This window comes from Hypanus sabinus, chromosome 19, assembly GCF_030144855.1.
Source record: "Hypanus sabinus isolate sHypSab1 chromosome 19, sHypSab1.hap1, whole genome shotgun sequence".
NCBI classification, from domain to species: domain Eukaryota; kingdom Metazoa; phylum Chordata; class Chondrichthyes; order Myliobatiformes; family Dasyatidae; genus Hypanus; species Hypanus sabinus.
In genome coordinates this window covers 76265574-76279384 of record NC_082724.1, presented here as the reverse complement: position 1 = coordinate 76279384, position 13811 = coordinate 76265574, and the positions used below count along the sequence as shown (strand labels likewise).

The 13811-nt window shown below is 53.7% G+C and overlaps 1 protein-coding gene across 2 annotated transcripts in view; it reads right to left on the bottom strand.

Moving 5' to 3' along the window:
* LOC132378073 (copine-9-like) overlaps positions 1–13811 on the bottom strand; it is a 643860-nt gene that overhangs the window by 122840 nt on the left and 507209 nt on the right. The window lies entirely within an intron of this gene.

Genomic DNA, 13811 nt, shown 5'->3' with positions numbered 1-13811 from the left:
CCTCTCTGTGTGAAAGCAGCTGTCAGGATATTAAAGGGAGAGAGTCTCCCAGCTTTGTCATGGAGGTCTGAGAGTGAGAATCTCAGAAATCTGAATTCTGATTTGTTTCTCCCTCATTTGTTGTCATAACTAATGTGCAGGTGATCACATTGTGAGCATTCAAAACATACATGAGATTAGAAGAAGTTCAAGTGAATCACTTCCCATAAGTACTGTTTGTATCTCCAGATGGTGCCAAGTGAACAGGTAAAAGAGGAGATGTTGCATCTCCTTCATGGGAAGGTCCTATGAAAAGGGAAATGGTTGATGGCGGAAAAAGAGTGGACCACAAAGTAATCAAAGGTATGGGATATTTGCAATATTGAAAGAGGTAGGAGGGAAAATGCATCTGGTGGTGGAATCTCACTGAGTGTGGTAGAAGGTGTGAACAATGGTCCATTGAATTCAGAGACTGTTGGGTGGAAGGTGATGATGAGAAGATTTCAAACCTTGCTGTGAACCAGGTGAAGGGGGCAGAGAAGAGTTGTGGGAAATAGATGAGGCGCATTAAAAGGCTTTGCTAATCACTGTGGAGGGTAAGTGTGTTTAATTGATTTTCAACAAACAACCATCTAATTAACAGAAGTAACTGATTATAATTCATATACAGGCCTTCCCCGTGTAAATAACAACTTCCATTATTTATAGATGTCAATAAATTGATATTGTGCATAAGTCAGAAAAACCCCACAAAACACAGAAATCATTCAATATTTCAATATAGTAACCATTACAAGAAGTAGCATCATAAACAAATAAAGTTGGTAAGAAAGAACTATACTAAAAGTGGAAAAAGAGGAAGCTAGTTCTGCTGTTTGTTGGTATGTCAGACTTCTAATGTTAATGTTATGGGAAATTGTTCATACGTGGGGACATCTATAGATTGGGCATTCAAAACTCAGAGACAGCCATTACCTGCAGCAAATAGCCACAAGTGACATTCCTTGCACTGAATAATTCTTTGGAAGTAGACCAAAAAATTGAGCATTAATGAGAGCCTGTCGATGGAAGCAGGATCAAGAAGCCTCGATAAAAAGATTAGAAAACGTAAACTCTTAAGTAACCCTCCAAAATTGAACACATTTGCTTTTTTTAGAAATGAACTGAAATACTTAGTTTTTTAACAAAGTTTCATTAACTTGCTTTTAGTGATGACTGTATCAAAACCTTCAAATCCTTTTACTCCTGAACTTTGTTCATATTCCCACCATCTAACTAACCTTGATTCTGCTAAGTGGAGTTTAAGCGATAACATACACACACTGTGGCCGCTTTATTAGGACCTCCTGCACCTAATAAAGTGGCCACTTAGCGTATATTCATGGTCTTCTGCAGCTGCAGCCATCTGCATCAAGTTTCACCACATTGTGCATTTGGACGTGTTCTTCTGCACACCACTTTTGTAGTGTGTGAGTTACTGCTGCTTTCCTATCAACTGAATCAGTCTGGTCATTCTCCTCAGATGTCCTATTAACAATACTTCTTCGCTCACAGGACTACAGCTTGGTGGATGTTTTTGTTTTTTTCACCATTCTCTGTAAACTCTAGAGATTGTTGTGCATGAGAATCCCAGGAGATCAACAGTTTCTGAGATACTCAAACCACCCTGTCTGGCACCAACTGTTGGGAAGCGGACCCAAATGCAGGATACAGACACTGAAGTAGTATGTTTATTAAGAGTAACCAGGGAGGCCAAGTGGTGAGGACAAAATGTCAACCTGGATGTAAACGTAGAAGAACAAACCGGAAAACCTGGACTAGGACTTGGGTCTTGGACTTGACTGGGAACTTGGGTCTTGGCAGGGACTCAGTACCTGGGTCTTGACTTGGCTCTTGACTTAGAACTCGGACTAGGCTTGACCTGGAACAAGGACTCAAACTCAGACTTGACTTAACTTGGACTTAGACTTGACTTGAAACTTGGACACGGACAAAGAGCCAGGACTCCTTACTCGGACACGGAGCCGGGATTCTTTACTCGGACAAAGAGCCGGGACTCCTTACTCGGAAACGGAGCCGGGATTCCTTACTCGGACACGGAGCCGGGATTCCTTACTCGGACACGGAGCCGGGATTCATTACTCGGACACGGAGCCGGGATTCCTTACTCAGACAAAGAGCCGGGATTCCTTACTCGGACACAGAGCTGGGATTCCTTACTCGGACACGGAGCTGGGATTCCTTACTCGGACAAAGAGCCGGGATTCCTTACTCAGATACGGAGCCGGGATTCTTTACTCGGACAAAGAGCCGGGACTCCTTACTCGGACACGGAGCCGGGATTCCTTACTCGGACACGGAGCCGCGATTCCTTACTCGGACACGGAGCAGGGATTCCTTACTCGGCCATGGAGCCGGGATTCCTTACTCGGACACGGAGCCGGGATTCCTTACTCGGACACGGAGCCGGGATTCATTACTCGGACACGGAGCCGGGATTCCTTACTCAGACAAAGAGCCGGGATTCCTTACTCGGACACAGAGCTGGGATTCCTTACTCGGACACGGAGCTGGGATTCCTTACTCGGACAAAGAGCCGGGATTCCTTACTCAGATACGGAGCCGGGATTCTTTACTCGGACAAAGAGCCGGGACTCCTTACTCGGACACGGAGCCGGGATTCCTTACTCGGACACGGAGCCGCGATTCCTTACTCGGACACGGAGTAGGGATTCCTTACTCGGCCATGGAGCCGGGATTCCTTACTCGGACATGGAGCCGGGATTCCTTACTCGGACACGGAGCCGGGCTTCCTTACGCGGACAAAGAGCCGGGATTCCTTACTCAGATACGGAGCCGGGATTCTTTACTCGGACAAAGAGCCGGGACTCCTTACTCGGAAACGGAGCCGGGATTCCTTACTCGGACACGGAGCCGGGATTCCATACTCGGACACGGAGCCGGGATTCATTACTCGGACACGGAGACGGGATTCCTTACTCAGATACGGAGCCGGGATTCTTTACTCGGACAAAGAGCCGGGACTCCTTACTCGGACACGGAGCCGGGATTCCTTACTCGGACACGGAGCCGGGATTCCTTACTCGGACACGGAGCCGGGACTCCTTACTCGGACACGGAACCGGGATTCTTTACTCGGACACGGAGCCGGGATTCCTTACTCGGACATGGAGCCGGGATTCCTTACTCGGATATGGAGCCGGGACTACTTACTCAGATACGGAGCCGGGACTCCTTACTCGGATATGGAGCCAGGACTCCTTACTCGGATACGGAGCTGGGACTCCTTACTCAGGTACGGAGCTGGGACTCCTTACTCGGACACGGAGCCGGGACTCCTTACTCGGACACGGAGCCGGGATTCTTTACTCGGACACGGAGCCGGGATTCCTTACTCAGACATGGAGCCGGGATTCCTTACTTGGATATGGAGCCGGGACTCCTTACTCAGATACGGAGCCAGGACTCCTTACTCAGATACGGAGCCGGGATTCTTTACTCGGACATGGAGCCGGGATTCTTTACTCGGACACAGAGCCGGGACTCCTTACTCAGATACGGAGCCGGGATTCTTTACTCGGACAAAGAGCCGGGATTCCTTACTCAGACAAAGAGCCGGGATTCGTTACTCGGACACAGAGCCGGGATTCCTTACTTGGACACGGAGCCGGGATTTCTTACTCTGATACGGAGCCGGGATTCTTTACTCGGACAAAGAGCCGGGATTCTTTACTCAGACAAAGAGCCGGGACTCCTTACTCGGACACGGAGCCGGGATTCCTTATTCGGACAAAGAGCCGGGATTCCTTACTCGGATACGGAGCCGGGATTCTTTACTCGGACACGGAGCCGGGATTCCTTACTCAGACACGGAGCCGGGATTCCTTACTCGGACACGGAGCCGGGATTCTTTACTCGGACACGGATCCGGGATTCCTTACTCGGACACGGACAAAGAGCCGGGACTCCTTACTCGGACACGGAGCCGGGATTCTTTACTCGGACACGGAGCCGGGACACCTTACTCAGATACGGAGCCGGAATTCCTTACTCGGATACGGAGCTGGGACTCCTTACTCAGACATGGAGCCGGGACTCCTTACTCTGACACAGAGCCGGGATTTCTTACTCGGACACGGAGCCGGGATTCTTTACTCGGACACGGAGCCGGGATTCCTTACTCAGACAAAGAGCCAGGATTCCTTACTCGGACACAGAGCCGGGATTCCTTACTCAGACAAAGAGCCAGGATTCCTTACTCAGACAAAGAGCCGGGATTCGTTACTCGGACACAGAGACGGGATTCCTTACTCGGACACGGAGCCGGGATTTCTTACTCTGATACGGAGCCGGGATTCTTTACTCGGACAAAGAGCCGGGATTCTTTACTCGGACAAAGAGCCGGGACTCCTTACTCGGACACGGAGCCGGGATTCCTTACTCAGACAAAGAGCCGGGATTCCTTACTCAGACACGGAGCCGGGATTCTTTACTCGGACACGGAGCCGGGATTCCTTATTCGGACAAAGAGCCGGGATTCCTTACTCGGATACGGAGCCGGGATTCCTTACTCGGACACGGAGCCGGGATTCCTTACTCGGACACGGAGCCGGGATTCATTACTCGGACACGGAGCCGGGATTCCTTACTCAGACAAAGAGCCGGGATTCCTTACTCGGACACAGAGCTGGGATTCCTTACTCGGACACGGAGCTGGGATTCCTTACTCGGACAAAGAGCCGGGATTCCTTACTCAGATACGGAGCCGGGATTCTTTACTCGGACAAAGAGCCGGGACTCCTTACTCGGACACGGAGCCGGGATTCCTTACTCGGACACGGAGCCGCGATTCCTTACTCGGACACGGAGCAGGGATTCCTTACTCGGCCATGGAGCCGGGATTCCTTACTCGGACACGGAGCCGGGATTCCTTACTCGGACACGGAGCCGGGATTCATTACTCGGACACGGAGCCGGGATTCCTTACTCAGATACGGAGCCGGGATTCTTTACTCGGACAAAGAGCCGGGACTCCTTACTCGGACACGGAGCCGGGATTCCTTACTCGGACACGGAGCCGCGATTCCTTACTCGGACACAGAGCAGGGATTCCTTACTCGGCCATGGAGCCGGGATTCCTTACTCGGACATGGAGCCGGGATTCCTTACTCGGACACGGAGCCGGGCTTCCTTATGCGGACAAAGAGCCGGGATTCCTTACTCAGATACGGAGCCGGGATTCATTACTCGGACAAAGAGCCGGGACTCATTACTCGGAAACGGAGCCGGGATTCCTTACTCGGACACGGAGCCGGGATTCCATACTCGGACACGGAGCCGGGATTCATTACTCGGACACGGAGACGGGATTCCTTACTCAGATACGGAGCCGGGATTCTTTACTCGGACAAAGAGCCGGGACTCCTTACTCGGACACGGAGCCGGGATTCCTTACTCGGACACGGAGCCGGGATTCCTTACTCGGACACGGAGCCGGGACTCCTTACTCGGACACGGAGCCGGGATTCTTTACTCGGACACGGAGCCGGGATTCCTTACTCGGACATGGAGCCGGGATTCCTTACTCGGATATGGAGCCGGGACTACTTACTCAGATACGGAGCCGGGACTCCTTACTCGGATATGGAGCCAGGACTCCTTACTCGGATACGGAGCTGGGACTCCTTACTCAGGTACGGAGCTGGGACTCCTTACTCGGACACGGAGCCGGGATTCTTTACTCGGACACAGAGCCGGGACTCCTTACTCAGATACGGAGCCGGGATTCTTTACTCGGACAAAGAGCCGGGACTCCTTACTCAGATAAAGAGCCGGGATTCGTTACTCGGACACAGAGCCGGGATTCCTTACTCGGACACGGAGCCGGGATTTCTTACTCTGATACGGAGCCGGGATTCTTTACTCGGACAAAGAGCCGGGATTCTTTACTCGGACAAAGAGCCGGGACTCCTTACTCGGACACGGAGCCGGGATTCCTTACTCAGACAAAGAGCCGGGATTCCTTACTCAGACACGGAGCCGGGATTCTTTACTCGGACACGGAGCCGGGATTCCTTATTCGGACAAAGAGCCGGGATTCCTTACTCGGATACGGAGCCGGGATTCTTTACTCGGACACGGAGCCGGGATTCCTTACTCAGACACGGAGCCGGGATTCCTTACTCGGACACGGAGCCGGGATTCTTTACTCGGACACGGATCCGGGATTCCTTACTCGGACACGGACAAAGAGCCGGGACTCCTTACTCGGACACGGAGCCGGGATTCTTTACTCGGACACGGAGCCGGGACACCTTACTCAGATACGGAGCCGGAATTCCTTACTCGGATACGGAGCTGGGACTCCTTACTCAGACATGGAGCCGGGACTCCTTACTCTGACACAGAGCCGGGATTTCTTACTCGGACACGGAGCCGGGATTCTTTACTCGGACACGGAGCCGGGATTCCTTACTCAGACAAAGAGCCAGGATTCCTTACTCGGACACAGAGCCGGGATTCCTTACTCAGACAAAGAGCCAGGATTCCTTACTCAGACAAAGAGCCGGGATTCGTTACTCGGACACAGAGCCGGGATTCCTTACTCGGACACGGAGCCGGGATTTCTTACTCTGAATCGGAGCCGGGATTCTTTACTCGGACAAAGAGCCGGGATTCTTTACTCGGACAAAGAGCCGGGACTCCTTACTCGGACACGGAGCCGGGATTCCTTACTCAGACAAAGAGCCGGGATTCCTTACTCAGACACGGAGCCGGGATTCTTTACTCGGACACGGAGCCGGGATTCCTTATTCGGACAAAGAGCCGGGATTCCTTACTCGGATACGGAGCCGGGATTCTTTACTCGGACACGGAGCCGGGATTCCTTACTCAGACACGGAGCCGGGATTCCTTACTCGGACACGGAGCCGGGATTCTTTACTCGGACACGGATCCGGGATTCCTTACTCGGACACGGACAAAGAGCCGGGACTCCTTACTCGGACACGGAGCCGGGATTCTTTACTCGGACACGGAGCCGGGACACCTTACTCAGATACGGAGCCGGAATTCCTTACTCGGATACGGAGCTGGGACTCCTTACTCAGACATGGAGCCGGGACTCCTTACTCTGACACAGAGCCGGGATTTCTTACTCGGACACGGAGCCGGGATTCTTTACTCGGACACGGAGCCGGGATTCCTTACTCAGACAAAGAGCCAGGATTCCTTACTCGGACACAGAGCCGGGATTCCTTACTCAGACAAAGAGCCAGGATTCCTTACTCAGACAAAGAGCCGGGATTCGTTACTCGGACACAGAGCCGGGATTCCTTACTCGGACACGGAGCCGGGATTTCTTACTCTGATACGGAGCCGGGATTCTTTACTCGGACAAAGAGCCGGGATTCTTTACTCGGACAAAGAGCCGGGACTCCTTACTCGGACACGGAGCCGGGATTCCTTACTCAGACAAAGAGCCGGGATTCCTTACTCAGACACGGAGCTGGGATTCTTTACTCGGACACGGAGCCGGGATTCCTTATTCGGACAAAGAGCCGGGATTCTTTACTCGGACAAAGAGCCGGGACTCCTTACTCGGACACGGAGCCGGGATTCTTTACTCGGACACGGAGCCGGGATTCCTTACTCAGACACGGAGCCGGGATTCTTTACTCGGACACGGATCCGGGATTCCTTACTCGGACACGGACAAAGAGCCGGGACTCCTTACTCGGACACGGAGCCGGGATTCTTTACTCGGACACGGAGCCGGGACACCTTACTCAGATACGGAGCCGGAATTCCTTACTCGGATACGGAGCTGGGACTCCTTACTCAGACATGGAGCCGGGACTCCTTACTCTGACACAGAGCCGGGATTTCTTACTCGGACACGGAGCCGGGATTCTTTACTCGGACACGGAGCCGGGATTCCTTACTCAGACAAAGAGCCAGGATTCCTTACTCGGACACAGAGCCGGGATTCCTTACTTGGACACGGAGCCGGGATTCCTTACTCGGACAAAGAGCCGGGATTCCTTACTCAGATACGGAGCCGGGATTCCTTACTCAGACAAAGAGCCAGGATTCCTTACTCAGACAAAGAGCCGGGATTCGTTACTCGGACACAGAGCCGGGATTCCTTACTCGGACACGGAGCCGGGATTTCTTACTCTGATACGGAGCCGGGATTCTTTACTCGGACAAAGAGCCGGGATTCTTTACTCGGACAAAGAGCCGGGACTCCTTACTCGGACACGGAGCCGGGATTCCTTACTCAGACAAAGAGCCGGGATTCCTTACTCAGACACGGAGCCGGGATTCTTTACTCGGACACGGAGCCGGGATTCCTTATTCGGACAAAGAGCCAGGATTCCTTACTCGGATACGGAGCCGGGATTCTTTACTCGGACACGGAGCCGGGATTCCTTACTCAGACACGGAGCCGGGATTCCTTACTCGGACACGGAGCCGGGATTCTTTACTCGGACACGGATCCGGGATTCCTTACTCGGACACGGACAAAGAGCCGGGACTCCTTACTCGGACACGGAGCCGGGATTCTTTACTCGGACACGGAGCCGGGACACCTTACTCAGATACGGAGCCGGAATTCCTTACTCGGATACGGAGCTGGGACTCCTTACTCAGACATGGAGCCGGGACTCCTTACTCTGACACAGAGCCGGGATTTCTTACTCGGACACGGAGCCGGGATTCTTTACTCGGACACGGAGCCGGGATTCCTTACTCAGACAAAGAGCCAGGATTCCTTACTCGGACACAGAGCCGGGATTCCTTACTCAGACAAAGAGCCAGGATTCCTTACTCAGACAAAGAGCCGGGATTCGTTACTCGGACACAGAGCCGGGATTCCTTACTCGGACACGGAGCCGGGATTTCTTACTCTGATACGGAGCCGGGATTCTTTACTCGGACAAAGAGCCGGGATTCTTTACTCGGACAAAGAGCCGGGACTCCTTACTCGGACACGGAGCCGGGATTCCTTACTCAGACAAAGAGCCGGGATTCCTTACTCAGACACGGAGCCGGGATTCTTTACTCGGACACGGAGCCGGGATTCCTTATTCGGACAAAGAGCCGGGATTCCTTACTCGGATACGGAGCCGGGATTCTTTACTCGGACACGGAGCCGGGATTCCTTACTCAGACACGGAGCCGGGATTCTTTACTCGGACACGGATCCGGGATTCCTTACTCGGACACGGACAAAGAGCCGGGACTCCTTACTCGGACACGGAGCCGGGATTCTTTACTCGGACACGGAGCCGGGACACCTTTCTCAGATACGGAGCCGGAATTCCTTACTCGGATACGGAGCTGGGACTCCTTACTCAGACATGGAGCCGGGACTCCTTACTCTGACACAGAGCCAGGATTTCTTACTCGGACACGGAGCCGGGATTCTTTACTCGGACACGGAGCCGGGATTCCTTACTCAGACAAAGAGCCAGGATTCCTTACTCAGACACAGAGCCGGGATTCCTTACTTGGACACGGAGCCGGGATTCCTTACTCGGACAAAGAGCCGGGATTCCTTACTCAGATACGGAGCCGGGATTCTTTACTCGGACAAAGAACCGGGACTCCTTACTCGGACACGGAGCCGGGATACCTTACTTGGACATGGAGCCGGGATTCCTTACTCGGACACGGAGCCGGGATTCTTTACTCGGACATGGAGCCGGGATTCCTTACTTGGACACAGAGCTGGGATTCCTTACTCGAACATGGAGCCGGGATTCCTTACTCGGGCATGGAGCCGGGATTCTTGACTCGCACATGGAGCCGGGATTCCTTACTCAGACAAAGAGCCAGGATTCCTTACTCGGACACAGAGCCGGGATTCCTTACTCAGACAAAGAGCCAGGATTCCTTACTCAGACAAAGAGCCGGGATTCGTTACTCGGACACAGAGCCGGGATTCCTTACTCGGACACGGAGCCGGGATTTCTTACTCTGATACGGAGCCGGGATTCTTTACTCGGACAAAGAGCCGGGATTCTTTACTCGGACAAAGAGCCGGGACTCCTTACTCGGACACGGAGCCGGGATTCCTTACTCAGACAAAGAGCAGGGATTCCTTACTCAGACACGGAGCCGGGATTCTTTACTCGGACACGGAGCCGGGATTCCTTATTCGGACAAAGAGCCAGGATTCCTTACTCGGATACGGAGCCGGGATTCTTTACTCGGACACGGAGCCGGGATTCCTTACTCAGACACGGAGCCGGGATTCCTTACTCGGACACGGAGCCGGGATTCTTTACTCGGACACTGATCCGGGATTCCTTACTCGGACACGGACAAAGAGCCGGGACTCCTTACTCGGACACGGAGCCGGGATTCTTTACTCGGACACGGAGCCGGGACACCTTACTCAGATACGGAGCCGGAATTCCTTACTCGGATACGGAGCTGGGACTCCTTACTCAGACATGGAGCCGGGACTCCTTACTCTGACACAGAGCCGGGATTTCTTACTCGGACACGGAGCCGGGATTCTTTACTCGGACACGGAGCCGGGATTCCTTACTCAGACAAAGAGCCAGGATTCCTTACTCGGACACAGAGCCGGGATTCCTTACTCAGACAAAGAGCCAGGATTCCTTACTCAGACAAAGAGCCGGGATTCGTTACTCGGACACAGAGCCGGGATTCCTTACTCGGACACGGAGCCGGGATTTCTTACTCTGATACGGAGCCGGGATTCTTTACTCGGACAAAGAGCCGGGATTCTTTACTCGGACAAAGAGCCGGGACTCCTTACTCGGACACGGAGCCGGGATTCCTTACTCAGACAAAGAGCCGGGATTCCTTACTCAGACACGGAGCCGGGATTCTTTACTCGGACACGGAGCCGGGATTCCTTATTCGGACAAAGAGCCGGGATTCCTTACTCGGATACGGAGCCGGGATTCTTTACTCGGACACGGAGCCGGGATTCCTTACTCAGACACGGAGCCGGGATTCTTTACTCGGACACGGATCCGGGATTCCTTACTCGGACACGGACAAAGAGCCGGGACTCCTTACTCGGACACAGAGCCGGGATTCTTTACTCGGACACGGAGCCGGGACACCTTACTCAGATACGGAGCCGGAATTCCTTACTCGGATACGGAGCTGGGACTCCTTACTCAGACATGGAGCGGGGACTCCTTACTCTGACACAGAGCCGGGATTTCTTACTCGGACACGGAGCCGGGATTCTTTACTCGGACACGGAGCCGGGATTCCTTACTCAGACAAAGAGCCAGGATTCCTTACTCGGACACAGAGCCGGGATTCCTTACTTGGACACGGAGCCGGGATTCCTTACTCGGACAAAGAGCCGGGATTCCTTACTCAGATACGGAGCCGGGATTCCTTACTCAGACAAAGAGCCAGGATTCCTTACTCAGACAAAGAGCCGGGATTCGTTACTCGGACACAGAGCCGGGATTCCTTACTCGGACACGGAGCCGGGATTTCTTACTCTGATACGGAGCCGGGATTCTTTACTCGGACAAAGAGCCGGGATTCTTTACTCGGACAAAGAGCCGGGACTCCTTACTCGGACACGGAGCCGGGATTCCTTACTCAGACAAAGAGCCGGGATTCCTTACTCAGACACGGAGCCGGGATTCTTTACTCGGACACGGAGCCGGGATTCCTTATTCGGACAAAGAGCCAGGATTCCTTACTCGGATACGGAGCCGGGATTCTTTACTCGGACACGGAGCCGGGATTCCTTACTCAGACACGGAGCCGGGATTCCTTACTCGGACACGGAGCCGGGATTCTTTACTCGGACACGGATCCGGGATTCCTTACTCGGACACGGACAAAGAGCCGGGACTCCTTACTCGGACACGGAGCCGGGTTTCTTTACTCGGACACGGAGCCGGGACACCTTACTCAGATACGGAGCCGGAATTCCTTACTCGGATACGGAGCTGGGACTCCTTACTCAGACATGGAGCCGGGACTCCTTACTCTGACACAGAGCCGGGATTTCTTACTTGGACACGGAGCCGGGATTCTTTACTCGGACACGGAGCCGGGATTCCTTACTCAGACAAAGAGCCAGGATTCCTTACTCGGACACAGAGCCGGGATTCCTTACTCAGACAAAGAGCCAGGATTCCTTACTCAGACAAAGAGCCGGGATTCGTTACTCGGACACAGAGCCGGGATTCCTTACTCGGACACGGAGCCGGGATTTCTTACTCTGATACGGAGCCGGGATTCTTTACTCGGACAAAGAGCCGGGATTCTTTACTCGGACAAAGAGCCGGGACTCCTTACTCGGACACGGAGCCGGGATTCCTTACTCAGACAAAGAGCCGGGATTCCTTACTCAGACACGGAGCCGGGATTCTTTACTCGGACACGGAGCCGGGATTCCTTATTCGGACAAAGAGCCGGGATTCCTTACTCGGATACGGAGCCGGGATTCTTTACTCGGACACGGAGCCGGGATTCCTTACTCAGACACGGAGCCGGGATTCTTTACTCGGACACGGATCCGGGATTCCTTACTCGGACACGGACAAAGAGCCGGGACTCCTTACTCGGACACGGAGCCGGGATTCTTTACTCGGACACGGAGCCGGGACACCTTTCTCAGATACGGAGCAGGAATTCCTTACTCGGATACGGAGCTGGGACTCCTTACTCAGACATGGAGCCGGGACTCCTTACTCTGACACAGAGCCGGGATTTCTTACTCGGACACGGAGCCGGGATTCTTTACTCGGACACGGAGCCGGGATTCCTTACTCAGACAAAGAGCCAGGATTCCTTACTCGGACACAGAGCCGGGATTCCTTACTTGGACACGGAGCTGGGATTCCTTACTCAGACAAAGAGCCGGGATTCCTTACTCAGACACGGAGCCGGGATTCTTTACTCGGACACGGAGCCGGGATTCCTTATTCGGACAAAGAGCCGGGATTCCTTACTCGGATACGGAGCCGGGATTCTTTACTCGGACACGGAGCCGGGATTCCTTACTCAGACACGGAGCCGGGATTCTTTACTCGGACACGGATCCGGGATTCCTTACTCGGACACGGACAAAGAGCCGGGACTCCTTACTCGGACACGGAGCCGGGATTCTTTACTCGGACACGGAGCCGGGACACCTTTCTCAGATACGGAGCCGGAATTCCTTACTCGGATACGGAGCTGGGACTCCTTACTCAGACATGGAGCCGGGACTCCTTACTCTGACACAGAGCCGGGATTTCTTACTCGGACACGGAGCCGGGATTCTTTACTCGGACACGGAGCCGGGATTCCTTACTCAGACAAAGAGCCAGGATTCCTTACTCGGACACAGAGCCGGGATTCCTTACTTGGACACGGAGCCGGGATTCCTTACTCGGACAAAGAGCCGGGATTCCTTACTCGGACACGGAGCCAGGATTCCTTACTCGGACACGGAGCCGGGATTCCTTACTCGGACACGGAGCCGGGATTCTTTACTCGGACACGGAGCCGGGTTTCCTTACTCGGACACGGAGCCGGGATTCTTTACTCGGACATGGAGCCGGGATTTTTTACTCGGACACGGAGCCGGGATTCCTTACTCGGACACGGAGCCGGGACTCCTTACTCGGACGGAGCCGGGACTCCTTACTCGGATACGGAGCTGGGACTCCTTACTCAGACACCCAGCCGGGATTCCTTACTCGGACACGGAGCTGGGATTCTTTACTTGGACACGGAGCCGGGACTCCTTACTCGGACACGGAACCGGGATTCTTTACTCGGACACGGAGCCGGGATTCTTTACTCGG